This window comes from Schistocerca serialis, chromosome 1 (assembly GCF_023864345.2).
Source record: "Schistocerca serialis cubense isolate TAMUIC-IGC-003099 chromosome 1, iqSchSeri2.2, whole genome shotgun sequence".
Classification (NCBI taxonomy): domain Eukaryota; kingdom Metazoa; phylum Arthropoda; class Insecta; order Orthoptera; family Acrididae; genus Schistocerca; species Schistocerca serialis.
Window position 1 is genome coordinate 1,094,201,965 of NC_064638.1, and position 22,644 is coordinate 1,094,224,608.

The window sequence follows — 22,644 nt, forward strand, 5'->3', positions numbered from 1 at the left end:
TAACAAACAGACCAGAACTTATCGAATCAGGTAACGTAGAAGAAAGCATCAGCAATCGTAGGGCTGTGATAGCATCCATGACAACGGGTCTGACAAAAAATGTAAAAAAGGCAGGAAGATGAAACTTCCTGGCAGATTAAAACTGTGTGCCCGACCGAGACTCGAACTCGGGACCTTTGCCTTTCGCGGGCACGTGCTCTACCAACTGAGCTACCGAAGCACGACTCACGACCGGTACTCACAGCTTTACTTCTGCCAGTACCTCGTCTCCTACCTTCCAAACTTTACAGAAGCTCTCCTGCGAACCTTGCAGAACTAGCACTCCTGAAAGAAAGGATATTGCGGAGACATGGCTTAGCCACAGCACTTGCCCGCGAAAGGCAAAGGTCCCGAGTTCGAGTCTCGGTCGGGCACACAGTTTTAATCTGCCAGGAAGTTTCATATCAGCGCACACTCCGCTGCAGAGTGAAAATCTCATTCTGGAAACATCCCCCAGGCTGTGGCTAAGCCATGTCTCCGCAATATCCTTTCTTTCAGGAGTGCTAGTTCTGCAAGGTTCGCAGGAGAGCTTCTGTAAAGTTTGGAAGGTAGGAGACGAGGTACTGGCAGAAGTAAAGCTGTGAGTACCGATCGTGAGTCGTGCTTCGGTAGCTCAGTTGGTAGAGCACTTGCCCGCAAAAGGCAAAGGTCCCGAGTTCGAGTCTCGGTCGGGCACACAATTTTAATCTGCCAGGAAGTTTCATATCAGCGCACACTCCGCTGCAGAGTGAAAATCTCATTCAGGTAGGAAGATGTTTTTGCTTAGCAAGAGTGACAGGGCACAAATTTCAGAATATCTGAGCAGCCAGCTTCTAATATTCGATGATAAGGACGAAGAAGTAGAAAACGAATGGAAAAATTTCAGAGGAATCGTGCAATATGCCCTGGACAAGTATGTGCTGAGTAAGGTCTTAAGAAATGGGAAAGACCCATCACGTTTAATAGCTGTGTTAGAAAACTGCCAAGTAAACAAAGAGAACTTCATCTCAGATTCAAGAGAAGTAAAAACCTAGCAGACAAACAAAGCTGAACGAAGAGAAAATGCGCGTAAGGAGAGCAATGAGAGAAGCGTTCTATCACTTTAAGAGTAAAACTTTGTCAAACGATCTGAGTAAAATCCCTAAGGGGTTTTGGTCGCATGTAAAATCAGTAAGTGGGTCAAAATCGTCTATTCATTCACTCAGTGGCTGTACTGGCACCGAAACGGAAGATACCAGAGAGAAGGCCGAAATACTGAATTCGATCTCACGAAATTGTTTCACTGCGCGAGACTGTAACACGATCCCAGCTTTCAACCATCGTACGGACGTCAAAATGGCAGATATTGACATAACCGATCGCAGAACAGAAAAACAACTATAATCGCTTAATAGTGGAGAGGCGTCATGACCAGATGAGATACTTGAAAGATCCTACAAAGATTATGCAATTTGCTTCCGTTCTAGCAGTAATTTATCGTGGATCGCTTGAGCAACGAAGGGTAACTGGCGACTGTAAGAATGTAGAGGTCTTTAAAAAGGGCCGTAGGATATACGCACACAATTATAGACTTATATCGTTGACGTCAATGTGTTGCAGAATTATGGTATGTGAAGCATAAGAATTATGACGTTCTTGGCGAAGGAAAATCTCCTCTATAAAAATCAACGTAGATTCCGCATGCAGAGATCCTGAGAAATTCAGCTCGCTCTGTTCCTCCATGAGATCCACAGCACCGTAGACAATGGCACTCAGGTTGAAGCCGTGTTCCTTAACTTCAGGAAGGCATTTGACCCCATCTTGCACTGCTGTTTAGTGAAAAAAATACTCTCTTGCAGACGTAACTCCCTTGCAAACATAGCTCAAAACGTCGCTCTTAACAGAGCAAAATCAACAGATGTAAAGGTAATTCACGGAGGACTCCAACGAAGAATGATAGGACCGTTACTATCTACAATACATGTAAATGATTTAGTAGAAAGCGTCGTACGCTCTCTAGGGTTGTTTGTGATGATGCGGTTATCTACAAAAAAGTCGCAACACCAGACAATAGTAACGATTTGCAGAATGATCTCAAGAGAATTGGTGAATGGTGCTGGTTCTGGCACTTGACCCCAGATGTACAGTGTGTTAACTGTAAGATGGCAGAGTTGTGAGGGGAGTGCGGGGAGAGGAGGAAGCAAGCATTGGCTGACGATGGGAGGGGAGCCGTTCGGGGGGGGGGGGGGGGGAGGAGGGGGGGGACAAGGCACGCCTACCAGTTGCAGTGCTGGCACTACAAATTGCGCGTCATGCTTACATGAAAGCAGACGAAAGGTTTGGAAGTAAAACTCGCTTTAAATGTTGTTCGTAAACGAAACTGAAATAATCGTGTGCATTAAAATCTATATATATATATAAATGAATGTATGTATGTTTGTCTACTATGCACTCACAAACCATTCATCCGATTGCAATGAATATTTGGTGAGTTGTTCTCCGTACGCCCAAGAAGGTTCCTAGCCGAAAAAAAAGAAATAAGACACATTCTTGAGGAGATATGACGTCGTAAACAATGAGATGCCACCGCGGGAAAATACCCAGATTTATGCATCCACTATTTGAGAATGAGAGCACTTAGCGACTAGCAACAAACGTTACATACAATTTCAAACCTTTAAGAAAATTTTTCTCGCTGACACCCCCCACAAAATAATGAAAGGAAAAAAGGTTATCGCTTACTACATTTTCTCAGTACATACAGTAAATCTGCCGCAGTAGGCATGACGTTTTAATGTATTATTTCGTTGCTATTAACTCTAATCGCAACATATTTCGCATACAGTATCCACATATATCAGTAAATGCGCCGGCAAGTTTATGTCTCTTTACGACATATAATTCAGGAGATATGACGTGGTAAACATCGAGATGCGTGAAAAGTGCCGCGCAGCATTCAATCACACGCATTATAATTTTGCGAGCATCGCTACGTAATATTGGTTTCCTTCTAACCGTAGGCCTACCGGTATGGGTTGTTGGCGACTCTCGAGATGGACCAGCAACTGCCTCTTCACTCATTTTGATAATGTTTAGCACAATTGCACAATAAAAACACGCAGAACAGTACAGCGCAAAACAATAACGAAGCAGACGACAATGGCTACCTTGTACAACACAGTCAGCTACGTAATGTTGGCAGCAGTCGAAACAGCGTGCCTACCGAAGCCTTCCGACGTTTACCGACTTCTACCGATTCAGGACTAGGGAGAGGTCTGCCATCTAAAAGTTTCCACACTGTAAATAAATGTAACATTGCGCATACATAGGACAAGAAATCCACTAGTGTATAGCTGCGCTACTGATCACAAACCGCTAGAAACAGCATCTCCGTAAAATATCTAAGAGTAACTATACAGAGCAACCATAACTCCAATGACCGCATAAAACAAACTGTGAGAAAAGCAAATGTCAGACTCAGATTCGTAGCAAGAATCTTAAGGAAAAGTAATTCGTCCACGAAGTAAGTGGCTTATAAGGCACTCTTTCGACTTATTCTTGAGTATTATTCATCTATCTGGGATTCCTACGAGACAGGATTGATAGAAGAGAGAGAGAAGATCCAACAAAGAGTGGGATCGTTTAGTCGGCACGAGCGCTTTACGGAGACGCTCAGCGAACTCCATTGGCAGGCGTTGTTCATCATACAGAGATTTATTATTGAAATTTCGAGAGCGCACTTTCCGGGAATGTCGGACAACATATTACTGCCCCCCCCCCCCCCAACATACGTCACGCGCAATGACCATGAGGATAACATTCGAAAAATTAGAGCCAATATAGAGGCTTCTGCATCTACATCTACGTCATTACTCTGCTATTCACAGTAAAGTGCCCGGCAGAGTTTTCAATTAACCACCTTCATGCTGTCTCTCTACCGTTCCACTCTCGAACGGCACGCGGGAAAAACGAGCACTTAAATTTTTCCGTGCGAGCCCTGATTTCTCCTATTTTATCGTAATGATCATTTCTCCCTATGTAGGTGGGTGCCAACAGAATGTTTTCGCAATCGGAGGAGAAAACTGGTGATTGAAATTTCATGAGAAGACCCCTTCGCTACGAAAAACGGTTTGGTTTTATTGCCTCTCCAATTCACGTATCATTTCTGTGACAGTATATCCCCTATTTCGCGATAATACAAAACGAGCTACCCTTCTTTGTACTTTTTCGATGTCATCCGTCAGTCCCACCTGATGCGAATCCCACACTGCACAGCAGTAGTCCAGAATAGGGCGGACAAACGTAGTGTATGCAGTCTCTTTGGTAGACCTATTATACCTTCTAAGTGTTTTGCCAATGAATCGCAGTCTTTGGTTTGCTCTACCCACAACATTATCTATGCGATTATTGTAATTGTAATCCCTGAGTATTTAGTTGAATTTACAGCCCTCAGATTTGTATGCCTTATAGCGTAATTGAAATTTAGCTGATTTCTTTTAGTACTCATGCGGATAACTTCGCACTTTTCTTTATTCAGGGTCAGTTGACACTTTTCGCACCATACAGATATCTTATCTAAATCATTTTGCAAGTTGTTTTGATCATCTGATGAATTTACAAGACAGTAAATGACAGCATCATCTGCAAACAATCTAAGACGGCTACTCTGATTGTCTCCTATGTCGTTAATATAGATCAGGAACAATAGAGGGCCTATAACACTTCCTTGGGGGACGCCGGACATTACTTCTGTTTCACTCGATGACTTTCCGTCTATTACTACAAACTGTGAACTTTCTGACAGGAAATCACGAATCCAGTCGCACAATTGAGGCGATACTAGGTAGGCACGCAGTTTGATTAGAAGACACTTGTGAGGAATGGTGTCGAAAGCCTGCTGGAAATCTAAAAATATGGAATCAATTTGACATCCCCTGTCGATAGCACTTATTACTTCATGAGTATAAAGAGCTAGTTGTGTTTCAGAAGAACGATATTTTCTGAATCCGTGCTGACTATGTGTCACTAAATCGTTTTCTTCGAGATACTTCATAATGTTCGAATACAGTGTATGTTCTAAAACCCCACTGCAAACCGATGTTAGTGATACAGGCCTGTATTTCAGCGGATTTCGCCTACTTCCCTTTTTGGGTATTGGTGTGATATTGGTGTGACTTGAGCAATTTTCCAGTCTTTAGGTACGTATCTTTCTGTGAGCGAGTGGTTGTATATAATTGCTAAATGTGGAGCTATTTTATCAGCATACTCTGAAAGGAACCTGACTGGTATACAATCTGGACCGGAGGCCTTGCCTTTATTAAGTGATTTAAGCTGCTTTCTTGATTGGAATTCAGGAACTTACCGACAAGCATTCTTCCCACGCGTTATTCGTGATTGGAACGGGCTGGTGGGCTCAGTGGTACAAAAAGTACCATTAGGTGGCTTGCGGGGTGTGATGTAGCTGTAGATGTAGATTACTCTGGGTGAGTGGGCTGATTTTACCAGTTTTTGTCCTATAATTTTGACTCTGGTTTTGGGCTGATGAATTTATCCTCTTACACCGAGCGAGGTGGCGCAGCGGTTAGCACACTGGACTCGCATTCGGGAGGACGGCGGTTCAATCCCGCTTCCAGCTATCCAGATTTAGGTTTTCCGTGATTACCCTAAATCGCTTCAGACAAATGTCGGAATGGTTCCTTTGACAGTGCACGGCCGACTTCATTCACCATCCTTACCTAATCCGATGAGACCGATGACCACGCTGTTTGGTCTCTTACCCCAAATCACTCCCCCAATCCTCTTACGTTAAATTCTTTCAGGTTAATGTATAATGGTGTGACATACATATGTGAGTGTTATCGATTGCATCAGATGTTTTAACAGTGGTTTGTTTAGTCTGCTCTACATATTTCACGTATTACTTTCTGTATTTTCAATCGTTCTGTAATATAGCGAGGAGAGTTCCCCACACCAGCTGCTCTTAAGAAATTTGAACTAAACAGTCCAAACTATGTCGGTCTTAGACATTCAGAAATAATTACTTCTCTCACTTTTGACATTAGGTGTGTTGTTCCTGTCATTCTTTTGGAAATATGAAGCAAGCGTGACTGACGCGTTCTCCCTAGTTCAACTTGGAATCAGTAGGAAATCGTAAAAGTTAAACTGGCTTTTCTCTGTGTTATTAGATAGTCCTAATATAAGACGATGGATCTTATCTTTACACACAAGTTCGCTGTTGAAGAACTATTTCACTGCAGCATCTAATGATAGCAGTTACATCTGTTTTAATACTAATGTATATAATACTAATACTGGCGATACGTACTAAATTTTTCATAATGTGTGATGGGTGCAAGAAATTTTTCATACTGTCCGTATGTTTCCACCAGTGGAAGCCATGACACTCAAATATAGCATGTATTTAATAGTGGCTGCTCGTGAGTACATATTTTGGGTGTTCACAAATTTTTAGATACAGATAAATTGGAGAGTGTGACATTAATAGCATATGTTGTGTAACAGTTATGCTTATCAACAAGTTTATACGACTGCAGTCACTGCCAATTATAATAGCAACACTAATAATAATAAGATGCATAAATTAGCTGACAAAAGAAAGATCTACTTTTGTGGAATATTGTTGTTTTGTATTTAATTAAGCACAGTTTAGGACAATAACGAAATAATGTGTAAGCTTTCACAACATGCCGTTGGCAAAGTGGGAGTTTTCGTGCTTTTCCATTTTTTGGTCAAATGTACAAGATCCCAAACACATGTATTAGTTCACGAATTTACTTTTGGACTGAAAATCAGATGATCTTACGCTGCACCCACACAGCAACTTATGCTAATTGAACACATCCTTGTAAGATGTTCGAATATAGTCACACTTGTTCGATTTCGTCACTGTCTTAATCAAAGGATTTGTTCTCAGAGGCCCTAGTTTCTTTGTGGCTAAGTTTTCCTGGTAATTTGCTTTTCTGTTCCCAGAATGAGATTTTCACTCTCCAACTGCATGTGCGCTGATAAGAAACTTCCTGGCAGATTAAAGCTGTGTGCCGGACCGAGACTCGAACTAGGGACCTTTGCCTTTCACAGGCAAGTGCTCTACTGATTGAGCTACCCAAGCACGACTCACGACTGGTCCTCACAGTTTTACTTTTCTGTTAGCATTTAAAATAGGCCCAACATAGCTCCGCTTGACTAAACTCAAGTAGTAATGTCTGCTAATATGGTCATCTGACTAAAATACAAATGAGGCGCTGAGATCCATAAGGGCCTAAAGCACACCGTCGTCTATCGCACATTTGAGTGAATATCTGAGAAACAAGTGATACAGCTTTTCGTGAATTTTCATACACACAATGTGGGCCTACAACACAGATAAACATGCTCACTGTAAGATCAGCAGATTTGCAGATCGAGATCTCACAATTTACAGTCATATGCTTTAGGCCCTTATTATTCTCAGCACCTCAAATGGACTACTGTTCATTGAGAAACCCCCAAATAAATTTACTATCAGTACAATTTCAACATATACTGACGTCCAATCTAATGTTACTACAGTATGTACTGAGTAAATTAGCATATCTGAGGAGTGTGCTATTATCTAAACAGGCTTTATGCCAAGCAAATGGGGGTGAAAGTCTGCTGCTGTATGCTACCACCTGGTGGCAGTGACATAATCTTCTAGTTGAGTTGTAAGGGCTGTGCATACCATGAGCCGTGTACATTATTTGTCAAATCCATACATATTTTACCCGTAAGGCAATGACGCCACACGAACAGCGCATGCTCAGAAACCCGTTAAAACGCGCACAACTGAAGATGTGCCTACGACCCTGATGCCAAGCTTAATCGAGTCGAGAGGAATGTGGTAGGTTTATGTGCTGTATCTTTCAGATTGTAGCGTCTATGTTACGTTAACAGCAGTCAAAGAAAAATTATTAATAAATCCGCAAGGTGTCGAAAGTTAGGGTGTTCACGTGCTCTTGCACTCTTACACTGGAGCCGCCACTGGTAATTAAAGACAAAATGTCGATTTCCTAAATATAGTTTTTGTTAATTAGTTTAACACACTCAATAACTGTTTTGTCGAAAACGTAATAGGTTGTCGAGTTCGTAGTTTTAATGTTCAATTCATAAAAAAATGTACAAGCATCTGGGTTGAGTGGCCTCACGCATTGTTAGTGCCATATGCAAAAAAGCGCTAACAAAAGTTGGATCTGAAGCAGTAGTCAGAAGGCGGAGAGTCCCATGTGGTAGGTGCACATGTGAGAACGTAAATCCATTCTCATACAGAAAAATTAAGATGGCTTGTTTAAATGAGAGTGGCATCAAGTTTGAAGATAATACACACATAAAAAAAGTTTGGCATCACCTCGGTGCCGAGAGTTCCAGAACCCATACAGAAAATTGGAATAGAGATCAACATTAGCATCATTTCCGCCCATTTTATTGCTCATGAAATCCACACGTTACATGTTGTAGCACTATACAATGAGACCTTCAGAAGGTGGTGGTCCAGATTGCTGTACACACTGGTACCTCTATCACAGTAGCACGTCCTCTTGCATTGATGGATGCCTGTAGTCGTCGTGGCATGACCACCAGGGGAGTACGTCGACCCCACATAATGCCACCCCAAAACAGCAGGGAACCTCCACTTTGCTGCACTCGCTGGACAGTGTGTCTAAGGTGTTCAGCCTGATGGGGTTGCCTCCAAACACGTATCCAACGATTGTCTGGTTGAAGGCATATGCGACACTCAGCAGTGAAGAAAACGTGATGTCAGTCCTGAGAGGTCCATTCGGCATGTTGTTGGGCCCATCTGTACCGCGCTGTATAGTATCGTGGTTGCAAAGATGGACTTCGCCATGGACGTCGGAAGCGAAGTTGTGCATTGTGCAACATATTGCACACAGTTTGAGTCGTAACACGACGTACTGTGGCTGCACGAAAAGCATCATTCAACATGGTGGCGTTGCTGTAGTATTCCTCCGAGCCACAATCCATAGGTGGCGGTCATGCACTGCAGTAGTAGCCCATGGGCGGCCTGAGCGAGGCATGTCATCGACAGTTCCTGTGCCTCTGTGTCTCTTCATGTCAGAACAACATCGCTTTGGTTCACTCTGAGACGCCTGGATACTTCCCTTGTTGAGAGCGCTTCCTGCCACAAAGTAACAATGCAGATGCGATCGAACCGCGATATTGACAGTCTAGGCATGGTTGAACTACAGAAAAGATGAGCCATGTACCTTGTTCCTGGTGGAATGACTGGAACTGATCGGCTGTTGGACCCCTTCCATCTAATAGGCTCTGCTAATGCATGGTTGTTTACATCTTTGGCTGGGTTTAGTGACATCTCTGAACAGTCAAAGGGGCTGTGTCTGTTCTACGGTATCCACAGTCAACGTCTATCTTCAGGAGGTCTGGCAATCAGGCTGATGCAAAATTTTTTTTGATGTGTGTAGTTTTAGATGATAGGATATGTCATATCTGGAACACAAACTTTTGGAGTGCAAGAATTTCCGACCGAAATGATGGCAACATGGCATATGCTAAACAGGGCATGATAACGTAGAAATGCACAAAAGCATACATGTAAGAACGACTACCAGTTTGGAGACATGACGACATCATCCAGTCGCCATTCCACCTCAGCTACAGTGTCTCGACTTGTAATGACAAAAGACAAGGCAGAAAACTTTTGTTACACAACTTTCAGATTTTTTCAGAAAACCACTTGCCAGTAATTGCAATTTCTGATCAATTTAGTAGTAATGTAGAACAAATTATTGGATTTCTTGTAAAGTTGTTTTACCTCAAAAATAATTCTTCTTTCCTAAAGCAAATTCAGTTTAAATATCAATACTACTATCAAGTGTATTTCTAGCACCGTATAAAGACAAAAACATGTCGTCTTATACTTTCTTACATTACAATGTTACATGCGCTTTCAGAGCAGGACTATTAGTGGAAAAATAGTATGGTCACCCTTTTATAGGTCAATTGTTTAAACTTATCTTTTGTTGAGTTGCAAAATATGGTAAAGATATTGCAAAGAATAAATTAAATTTAAAATCAATTCACTGCATTTTTGGTCAAAAAAGTGTCCATACTAAGAGTATTAAAATTTCAGTTCACATTTGCATGTTGTATCTCAGTTCACAGAGAAACAAAACTTCATTCATGCGTGTAACTTGTCAGTCAAAATACAAGTCAGTAAAGTCATCTAAAGCTTTCTAAAAGGAATTAAAATTTCAAATGTCAATGCGTTCACATTTCTTTCAGAAATGTGGAACAAAATTTGTTCCTTCAGTATTGATGACTGATCTTTGTAGAATTAGTCAATCATTCATGTAGGATACCTCACACTAAGCGATCCATGCTCTCGTCGGATATTGCTGAGGTTGTCTGCCTTTAAGACCACTGACTGCTGGAGTCCATTAATGCACAGCAAAGTGTGTAAGGTAGGAAGTGCGACTGTGTACAGATAGTACAGCACTGTTCTACCTAGCATTAATCCCCCAATCAACGCTGTGTTACGATAACAGAGTTAGATTAGCCATCTATTTTCTGCATTATCCAAATAAAATGTTTTGTCTAGGAACACTTCAAAAAGTGCTCAATTTATTATTCAGTAACTGTGTTACTGCTGGCAGAGAAATACATTGTAGGGTGCACAGAACAGTGCTGCCGACCTGCGTTTTTGTGAACGACTGCTGTGTGACCGACCACGTCAGAAAAAAATCGAGGAAAGCGCTGGTGTATAGGTAGTCTGTAGCTGCCGATTCCAAAAGGTTAATACATTAAAATTACGATTATTCATTAAATTACGTCGATGCTAATTGTAAATGAAGCTCATTGACGGGGTTAGGAGTATAGAGAGCCAGTTGTACGTGACATTACAGCGATTGAAATTAAATAATCTATTGTAGACGAAGTGACGTCATAGAAACAACATGCAAGCAACGCCATTTGGGTTCGTCGCTCAGGGTATAACTCTTGACACTCCAGTTTTAATTATATTAAAAATTAACATCTTTTTAGCCTTGCAACATACCTTGAAGGGTGATAATTATTGTTGTATTATCTGCACAACAAATCACAGAGTGAGGAAACGATGTGGCAAATCGTTGGTTGCAGTTATGAAAAAAATGGGCCAACGACTAATCCCTATGGTAACCTTGCATCAATTATTTTCAGTTGAGAAAGTCTTTTTTTCACGGAGACATATCGTTTTCTATTAGTTAAGTATGAATCAATTACTTTTATTGATGTATGATGTACTCTATCAAATTCAAGCTTCTCACTCAATATTTCATAAGGAATACTATCAAAGGATTTACTTTGGTCACTTAATATGTATGAGATCTCATTCTAAAGCTGTGATTATTTGCCTTGCAAAGTCAATAACTGTTGAAGTGGTACTTTCCCCCATCTGTTCCCAAACTTATTCTTTGAAAGGAGGCAATTATATTCAATATAATCAACTAGTAGATTGTGTAAAAGAATTTCAAATGTTTTGGAAACTGTTGGACCTATTGAGACTGGTTGATAGTGTTGGGGAGATTTTTTTAAAATTGGTACAACTTAGAAGTTTTTAGTGATTTTGAGAAATTAAAAACTGTGTAAATTCGTTAAAAACGAGTGCTTAAGTTTGACAGATCAAATGAATAGTTTTTTGATAATGTAGTTATATAGCCAGTGACTATGTATAGTATAAGAGTTGGAGAATTTTTTACCTCTTTTATGACATATGGATGTGCTAATTTCCACTTAAAAGACCATTTCACTAACAGCTACTTACCAAGTAGTTCATTGGGACAACTGCCAGTCAACTCATATCTGTTTCCAATTTCTTTTTTTGGAGACATATTGAAATCTTTCAATTGGTCCGGTTCAGTGGCGCTTCTTATATGTGGGTAGCAGAGTAGTCTAGCAGCAAACAAATTTACAAACCCATCCCTCTGGCCTCTCACTCAAGTCATTATATCTTCTTCATAGGGAGAATTATTGGTGCAACTTAACTGCTGCAGAGTGTAATGTGTAATAATTTGTTGTTAGAAAAACATCAATCTACAAGACTAACATTAAACATGTCACTGAACTAGTTAAAAATAAAATTTTCTAATCAGCATCCTTTGTGAATAGCACTTTCATTCATACAGAATAAATATAGTGCCTTAGAGTATTAAAGAAACTTGAAACTTCATTATCAGTATTTGCCATTTCTACACCTAAGTCACGACAGATATTGGTATTTCCTATTTCCTTTAATACTTTTTTCACTATAAGTTCAAATTTTTGAAGAATATTTCTACAGCTAAATTTGGTGACTTATAAAGATATAAAACTGTCATATCCTGGCCTCTCACTTTTATGGAGCTGAACACAATCTAATTGGGAAAAAAATCAGCTTATATCAACTTTTGTGAATTTCAGACCACGTTCAACAAAAATTCCAACACTACCATTTTCTCCTATTTTCTATACATTAGACTAGAACAACATAGCAATGAGGAACAAAAATTAAAATAGAAATAGACTAATAAGATTTACAGTAAAATAACAATTTTCCATTAAACAGATGACAAGATGAAGTTCTACTGATATAATGACTTAGTGGATTCACCACTAATCCTGCTATAAAGCATATAGTTTCAAAATAATGTTTAAACTATTTTTCATAACATATGACCATGATTAAATGCTTAGTGTAAGCATATTACGATTATTATTTTTATTTTTTATTTGTTCTTCAATGACTTGTATAAAACACCATAGACTACATGCTAATAACCTAGATGTAAAATTTGTATGAATTGCATTGTCATGTTCCCTAAAAATGTTTATTGATAATTCAGTTAAATGTACAATTACCAGAATTGACATTAATGACATTATTTTTGAAAATAATGCATATTTACAGGAAAAAGAACACAATTCTGTAACCACAAATTTTCTTCTCATTTGATAAATTACAAAGCTTTACCACACAGAGGAGAACATGCTAGGCAAAAAACATACCTTTTAAAAAGTTCCCAATAAGGATGCTTCTTACTGCTGCTTGCTAAGACACCAAATGACAAAAAATTTCGATTTCCTCAAGGAGGCCCATAAATCTGTCCATCTCACCTCCATATAGCAACCTCGAGAAGGTCAAACGTGGAACTCTGTTTCTGCCTTCTGTTAAGTGGGTAGTGAACTTAGATTTTTCAGCTATATCTGTCCTCTCTAAGAACTTGAAGAGGAATTTGAAGGGAAAGAAATTAGCTGAAGGTAAGTGCATTAGAGGACATCATCAGCTTACAAGTGAAGAAATAGAGAGGTTGCAGTATTATTATGGACAAGCCATAAGACAAAATAAAAATGATCTTGAGAGAATGAAAAAGACAGTGTGGGCTACATTGAAAGGGTACAGTACCGCCTGACATTGAAAACAGGTACAACATTCTTCGTTATTCTTGTCAGAACAACATATTTTTTGTAATAATAACTCAATTTCACTTAATACACCAAAGCCGGATACCAGTGTAGGAAAGAAGGGCAATTTATTTAATTGATCACATGTGCACTCCCACAAAATAAATCCCTACATCCAATTTGGTGAGTTCTGTGAAATGAATGAATGTATGGTCGTCTGCTAACCACAGATAGTGAATGTGAATATATCATCATCTTTGAGACGGTCCTTTGGTCACCTTTGGTGGAAACAAAGAGATTAAATATACCGGAGCTTTGAGCACCTGAAATGTGGCTGACCAATACGGTAGGAAGGTGCTCCCCCACTTCGGCAGAGGTGTGACATGACCTGAAGAACGGCCATGTTTTCAGCACTCTGGCGCTGGATCTTGTGTTGGTAAAATCTGTCTTAGGTGTGCTCCGTAAAGACAAAAGAGTGGTGAGAATGGTATGCATGTGGAATACTTAAGAGTAGTTTGGAATAATAATTTCTCTATTTCAGGAACTTTTGTGGGGAGAATTAAATGTCAGGCAGATAATATTAAGGGGATCGTAGTAATCTTCAGAAGTGACCAACGGTCACAATGATACCACGTGTAGCAATCGGTTGAAATACTTCTGTGTGCATAAGTTAAGCTGAATTACTGGCGTATATACTATAAGTTGGAAATATTTAAGAAATGGAGTGTGCAGGACTTGAAATTAGAGACGAGTACTTCCACGTGGTGATTACTGTGTGAGTCTCAATCTGTGTATGAGACAAAGGATAAGTAGAAGTACTCGTCCATGGTATCAGTTGAGGACTCGCATGTCTGATGAATATGTTCTTAATATTACTTTGCATGTTATGTTTCTGTGTGACGCTTAATTCAAACTATAATACTCTGAGAGTGAAGCAAGGTGAGTCAGCCATCTATCCAGCAACGCCACTTGGCTTGCATTGCACAGGAAGACGTGCATATATCCTCCAGAGTTCATAGTAGGAAAGAAAAGTTACGAAGTGAGACAGTGTCGTGTGAAACTGGGATGAATGCTAATTGAAGTGGGAAAGCTGAAAGTGATGTAATTATAACATTGAGACTATTCCTTGTGTCGTATTGCATGTTCCCAGTGTGGTGTATTTCATGTAATTTAAGTATGTGTGGTTTGCATGGGAGAGTAGCAAGATAGGTTCAGAGGCAGTGGGTTATGCATGTTCCTTTTTGTACCGCTCGGTCTGGAGTAAATTTTCGTGATGATGGGTGTGAGAGTCGAAGTGTGAGCTATAGCAAAAGATCCACCATCCTATCCAGAAAGTGCACTGTAGTATTAGATAATTACGAGACCATAAGATAGACAATCACCAATGTAAAGCCATGCCCACTGGGCGGAGTTTCTCATGTGCAATTGTTGTAGAAAATGTAATGGTGCGTTTAGGTTATAGAATTTATCGGAATAAAAAAGATAGTGAAAAGAAAAAGATTGGTGGCCTTTTCCTTTGAATACTATGTTGTCATGATATCCAGAATTTATAATGTGTGTGCCATTCATATTCAGTGCGATGGCCACGTGTTGATCAAAGTCGTTGGGTAAGAAAGAAAATGTGGTATTGTCAACGTGTAGTGAACAGTCAGGGTTGTGTAAATTACTAATAGTCATAAGTGCATTATCCTTTTCCGTTGCCTAATATTCAAACAGGAGAATAATTTGTAACTTAATTGTGAGTACTAGAGCTCATGTTGCTCGATAAATAAGAATGAATCCACTCGCTTGGCTGACCACTCATCTTGCAGGCCTGACTGCTTGATGCCACAGTATGAGCAAGGCATGTGGGTGCCTCTCAACATTATTTAATAAATCCTCCACAACCAATGTCATGCACTTTGCCCACTTGGCAGTGATTCATGGTGTGGCTACCAGAGGACTGTTATTCAAGGTGAGACCTACAAACACCAACATCCTTTGCCATTTGCTGTAATGGAGTTATAAAACCTATATATGGGGATCTTAGAGACTCAAGATTATCAGAGAAAAGTTTACATGTTAGGACTCAAAACCCAAATGAAAGTTTCAGCAATTGTGTATGGAAACAGATACCAAAAACTGTTCTAGTTGGACTAAATGCTTTGAAAATAAGTGTGCTAGATGCTGTTCTATGTTTCAATGATGGTGCAATGCAGGAAGAACAACAAAGGAAACAACATAAATATGTATTTGGAGTGCATTAGTGCCATGGACGTTTAATAGAAAAAGAAAGTTTTAACTTTAACTTTTATTTCCCAAAAGTTAAATTATTTAATGTTCTGGTACACTTCGGCTGAAAACTATTGAAGGTAGAGTGCTGAAATTTTCTGTGCTGTCTTAAAACATGCTTAACTAAAAAGTAGTACTCTTGTGACATAACTTTGAAAATGAAATTCTTTTTTGAAGAAAAAAACCTAAATTCATTTCGAAAATTTTTGATAATCATACTTTATTGTTTTGTACCACAACTTATGATAGCACCATCTTTTCAGTAGTCTGTTTTAAAGATAATAGTGTACAGAACTTAAAAAACAAGCCCCCTTCTTTGTTTGTATTTTGAATAATGTGTAACTATGATGTACATATATAATTAGCGTGATTTATTAAAGTTGCAACAAGAAAATACAATTTAAAAAAGTGTGAGAGTAAAGCTGCGGTTCATACATAAAAATTCTTCCAAAAGATGGTAAGCATTATATGGGCTTACAAATCTTATTCTTTGAGTAACACTGTTAAGAAAACTGACAATTTTTTCAAGGTTTCTCCTGGTGTTCACAGATCACTCCCCTTAAAATCGTTTCTTGGTAATGTATTGGCAGGATCCCTGTAGATACTGTAAGTTCAATACAAAATTTGCCTTTTCATACTATTTATGAAAATAATAAAAAATATATTGAAGATTATTTTGTTTTATTTGCAGTGTACATAAAGTAAAAACGGAGAATGAAAAAAGTTTCCGCATTGGGCCTAGACACCTCGACCATCGTATTATCGTTCTGTGCTCTTTCTGGTGTGCCATTCGTAACTTGGAAAATATCTACTGTAATTTTCTCATGCCTTCTCCAACGCACACCAAAATGCTATTTTTGTGATGTCTTAACCATCCCCTTGTAAGCCATTATATTGGTCCCACCCTACCTTGTCATCTGTTTATTATAAAACTGTTATTTTACTATAATTGTCATCTACTTTTAGTTTAATACAAAATTTGTTTTAACTACTAGTCTTAGATATCATTGGTGTAGTGGGCACTGTTTATCCTCTGTTAAGTATGCTGTAGGTTTTTGTGTAGGTCTGTAAACATCAGTCTCAATTTGAAGTTGTAAATGGAAAGGCTGTGTAATAACATGTGTAATTACAAGCCTGTACGGTTCACTTTGTACAGTATGATACTTACTATGGAGTCTCCTGTTCTATATAACTGCCATATAGATCTCGTTTTGTGCCATTCAGTATCTGATTCCTTTGTATTTTCGTACATTTTCTAGCACTGATGGTAGCTATACTGTAGCTGAAATATGGATCTGCAATAAAGTGCAGACTCAGTCTTGACTGATTGCTGAATTCCTTTCTGCTTGTATTAACCCACAGTAGCTGTGCACATTGGTTCCGAAGGGATCCCACCTGATGAACACATACGGATGTCCCTTTGTTTACTATTTTGTCTTTGTTTAGTGCTGTGCTTTTGGCTTGATGCTTTACCTTCTCCAATATGTATTTAATTCAGGTGTAATGGAGTGGACTGTATTTGTAGCTGTTTGGCTGTTCCTCTTTCTTTATAGTTTTCCAGGACGTCGAATATATTTGTCACTGACGCTGCATAATCCACATTATTTGTAGTGTTCTAGTGTTAACGAGAAACGCGTCTTTGTTTATCAGAATCATGCATTGCACACTTAATTGATAGATTCCAGTGAAGTGATGTATTTTTAGCTTAATTTGAATCCTTTTGTTATGAACCTAGGACATCACTTAAATTCAGCACCTAATTTTTCAGGTAAATGTATTCATTTATTAACATTCTGATCATCATTTTTCTGTTGCCTTTCTTTACGAGTTTTTGCCTATGTGAATATCACAATTTGTACATATTTTCTGTTTATATTCACCATTCACACAACTATAATGATGTGACACTTTGCTTTTAGACAGACAGTTCCCTTCCTTGTATGTTACCCACATAAAAGGTTTTCTCCTAAAGTGTGTTAGTAACCATGATGTGACGTGATTACTGCACACTCAGACTCATTTATGCGTTTTTCTTCGTTCGTTGTACTTATTTCGGTCACTATTGGTATTATAAAACATAAAATGCACAGATTTCCATCGTGAATGTTTAATTTTTAGCAACTTAGATATTTTCCCTTTACAGTATTTGCTAAATTTACATAGCTCTGGTACTCAGATGTATTCTCAGGTCCGTCTTCTGAATGTGAATGATAAATACAACTTCATATTACACTGTATAATGATGGACATCTAGATATCAAGTATATCAGCTCCAAGGAAAACATGACAGATATCTTCACTAAAGGAATTATGACTGTGCAGTTCAGTTGACCAAGTATCAAGAAGGATATAATGAAATTGGGAGATACATGAGGCTTCAATATTTGTGCTCATAATAAAGTGCTAAAAACGAGTCAATTTTTACATCTCTGAGTGGAGTTATTAAATTGAAGGGGATTGTTCAAGTATGAAATACTTGTGTCATGACTAATTTTCACTTTGCTTTGATGCATGTGTTTTTTCTCTGCCTTTGGTTGTTGTTGTGTATCCTGTCTGCTACGATGGCTGTATTGTAACCATAATTCCTAATAAATTGTTATTACTTATCTAACTGGGGCTTTTCGATCTTTAAATGGGAAATATTCACGGGAATTTGTATTTAAAACAACGAATAAAAATCATATCAAATAAAATAAAACTGTTTATAATTGTGCCACATGTTGCAAGAAAAATTTCCAGCTCTTTTATATACTTTGATTCTGATGAGTAGTCAGAGTTATGTCTACAGGCTATTTCCTTTTATTGTTTCTGAAAATGACCAACAATTGATGGAAATGGATAGAAAGCTATGAAAATTTGACATAATTATTTCAGCCAGACTAATACTACAAAAATAGGCATTATACAATGGTCTGTGCATACATCAATGGATCACTCTGGGAAATTCAGAACTCCACACATCTTGTGTTGGAGAAATTTATGATGGGTAAGTGGTGAAAGATATGTTGATGGAAGTGAAACTGGGCCAAACAATATTATAAACAGATTGATAATGAAAAAAAACTATTTTATACTTCCAAAAACCTTTAATTAATTTGAGTTAAGGAGCCAAATGATTCATGTGTTGATGCATGTAATAAAAGTTTATCATTTGATTAAATGAATAGGTGATGGTTTCTGAAACAGAAGAGCTTAATGTGATTTTTATGTCAATTAATAATTGTGATGAAATTGGGAAACTACAGAAAGGACAAAACAATACTATGAAAGAAAAATACCTAATTGTTTATTTGGAAAAAGGTCTTGGACGGATACATTTCAGTAAATAGCAAAGTCTGGTGTACTTCTTTGTTGGAATTGTGTGACAATGTATTTAGTGAGCACAATGCATCAGGTGAAATAAAATGGACCTCTCTGGTGCTGTTGTATGCTCTGAGTTTTATGTGTCTAATGTAATGTTCCTTGATTGTTGTGAGCGACGTATTTTACCTGGAAGTGCTAAAATAGTTGCTGGCACTAAACGTCTTTTACTCACTATTACTTATTCAACTGTGTCGACTCTAGTAGGTTGTGGGCACAGTGATGCATTTGGAATATGCATATCCATAATATAGTAGTGAGAAAGTATGAAAAACTTCCAAGTATTGCACTTGTGTGAAGTACGAGTTATCCTTACAAGATGAATGCATCTCTTTTGTATTATTCTTTGGTATTATTCCTTATGTTAAGAAGGATCAAAGTTACCGTTAAAATGAGTGTGGCACAAATTCTACAGATTGAAAGACTTACGGTTCACGAAAACCATGGAATGTGTAAATTTGAAATAGAAGCATATTTATGTTTGGACGACCTATGGGATGTGTTTTATGGGACAATGAAATCCACTGATCAGAATTATTCAAGTAAAGCTAAGCAAGTAAAATCAAAGTTAATATTACTGGTTGACTTAGTGAATTATGTTCACACTGAAAAAGCTGCAACAGCGAAAGAAGGCTGGGACGAATTACGAACTGCATTTGAGGATGGAGGTCTTATAAGAAAAGTAAGATTATTACATGAGTTAATTACCACTCAGCTGGACAAATGCAAGAGTGTAGACAATTTGTCGACAAAATAATAGCCACGTTGAACCGACTGACAAACATTGGGTTTGAAATTGATGACAAATGGATAGGGACACTACAGTTGGCAGGACTGCCCAAAAGGTAAGCGCATATGATTATGGGGCTGGAAAGCTCAGGCGACAGTGTAAAATGAAAATCGTACAGGATGTAAAGAGTACTTCAAGCCGACATATATTGGAGAAAGGAACTGCATCTGCTCTTTATTCAAAAAGCAAAAGGAAGAAATCAGTGAGGTGGTATAGATGTCAGAAGAAGGGGCATATTTGCATCTCAGTGTAGAGAAAAAGTAAACCCAAGGTCAGACATGCAGCAAAAGAGGTATGTTGCTAATAGCCCAGAGAGAGGGACCAATATAAGACTCATATGGGAATATGTACTGTTGATGGCAGCAACCTCCAATGTCATTTGGCTGGGAAACTAGACCTACATGCAAGTGTAAATGACAAACTCAATATGGTTACAGCATATGATGTTCATTATGTAAAAAATGTTATGACTAACCTACTGTCTGTATGGGAAATTGTCAAAAAGGGAAATACAGTCACTTTTGACATGCATGGAGCAAAGGTAATCAACGAAAATGGTGAAGTTATAACTACAGCAAGTAACGAATGGGGTATTTTTAAGTTCGATACCACTGACAATAAACATAGACATGTTAGTTATTCAATATACTCAGAGGAATGTTTTTATGGCACTGCAGACTTGGACACCTAAATAGAAAGAGTATGTCTTTAATAAGGGATGTGGTAAAGGGAATACAGAATTATAGTGTACCCAAGGACCTTTGTGAGATATGCGTAAAATGAAAACAATTGAGGCTACCTTTTAAGACTAGTAAAAGTAAATATGCAGAGGTCTTACAGTTAATCCATACAGATGTATGTGGCTCAATGTAGTGCGAATCCATAGGTATGAGTGTTATTTTCTTACTTTTATTGATGATTATACATGATATACTCATGTTTATTTTCTTAGTTCCAAAGACCAAGTGAGTGACACTTTTGAGGGATATCGTAATATGGTCGAAAGGTGACCAGGAAAGAACATCAGGATCATCAGGTCTGATAACAGGAGAGAATATATTAAGACACTTCTGACGAAAGTGGGAATCAGGCATCAAACTACCATAACGTACAGCCCATCTCAAAGGGGTTGCTGAAAGGGCTAATAGAACCATTGTCAAAAAGGTAAGGAGCATGATAACTGATGCCGGATTGTCAAAAGATTTTTGGGCAGAGGCGGTATCAACAGCCTTATATTTGAACAATAGATCACCTACAAAAGCATTAAGGAATAGAAGCCCCTATGCATAATGCCCCCCATGAACCATGGACCTTGCCGTTGGTGGGGAGGCTTGCGTGCCTCAGCGATACAGATGGCCGTACCGTAGGTGCAACCACAACGGAGGGGTATCTGTTGAGAGGCCAGACAAACATGTGGTTCCTGAAGAGGGGCAGCAGCCTTTTCAGTAGTTGCAGGGGCAACAGTCTGGATGATTGACTGATCTGGCCTTGTAACATTAACCAAAACGGCCTTGCTGTGCTGGTACTGCGAACGGCTGAAAGCAAGGGGAAACTACAGCTGTAATTTTTCCCGAGGACATGCAGCTTTACTGTATGATTAAATGATGATGGAGTCCTCTTGGGTAAAATATTCCGGAGGTAAAATAGTCCCCCATTCGGATCTCCGGGCGGGGACTACTCAAGAGGACGTCATTATCAAGAGAAAGAAAACGGGCGTTCTATGGATTGGAGCGTGGAATGTCAGATCCCTTAATCGGGCAGGTAGGTTAGAAAATTTAAAAAGGGAAATGGATAGGTTAAAGTTAGATATAGTGGGAATTAGTGAAGTTCGGTGGCAGGAGGAACAAGACTTTTGGTCAGGTGATTACAGGGTTATAAATACAAAATCAAATAGGGGTAATGCAGGAGTAGGTTTAATAATGAATAAAAAAATAGGAGTGCGGGTTAGCTACTACAAACAGCATAGTGAACGCATTATTGTGGCCAAGATAGACACAAAGCCCATGCCTACTACAGTAGTACAAGTTTATATGCCAACTAGCTCTGCAGATGATGAAGAAATTGATGAAATGTATGACGAGATAAAAGAAATTATTCAGGTAGTGAAGGGAGACGAAAATTTAATAGTCATGGGTGACTGGAATTCGTCAGTAGGAAAAGGGAGAGAAGGATACGTAGTAGGTGAATATGGATTGGGGGGAAGAAATGAAAGAGGAAGCCGCCTTGTAGAATTTTGCACAGAGCATAACTTAATCATAGCTAACACTTGGTTCAAGAATCATAAAAGAAAGTTGTATACCTGGAAGAATCCTGGAGATAGTAAAAGGTATCAGATAGATTATATAATGGTAAGACAGAGATTTAGGAACCAGGTTTTAAACTGTAAGACATTTCCAGGGGCAGATGTGGATTCCGACCACAATATATTGGTTATGAACTGCAGATTGAAACTGAAGAAACTGCAAAAAGGTGGGAATTTAAGGAGATGGGACCTGGATAAACTGAAAGAACCAGAGGTTGTAGAGAGTTTCAGGGAGAGCATAAGGGAGCAATTGACAGGAATGGGGGAAAGAAACACAGTAGAAGAAGAATGGGTAGGTCTGTGGGATGAAGTAGTGAAGGCAGCAGAGGATCAAGTAGGTAAAAAGACGAGGGCTAATAGAAATCCTTGGGTAACAGAAGAAATATTGAATTTAATTGATGAAAGGACAAAATATAAAAATGCAGTAAATGAAGCAGGCAAAAAGGAATACAAACGTCTCAAAAATGAGATCGACAGGAAGTGCAAAATGGCT

General features: G+C 38.8%; 1 non-coding gene across 1 annotated transcript; it reads left to right on the plus strand.

The window, feature by feature from the left end:
* Positions 1-640: 640 nt before the first annotated feature.
* On the plus strand, positions 641-715 carry Trnal-caa (transfer RNA leucine (anticodon CAA)). The gene has a single exon. It is a non-coding gene; the product is annotated as a tRNA-Leu (tRNA).
* The last annotated feature ends 21,929 nt before the right edge of the window (positions 716-22,644 follow it).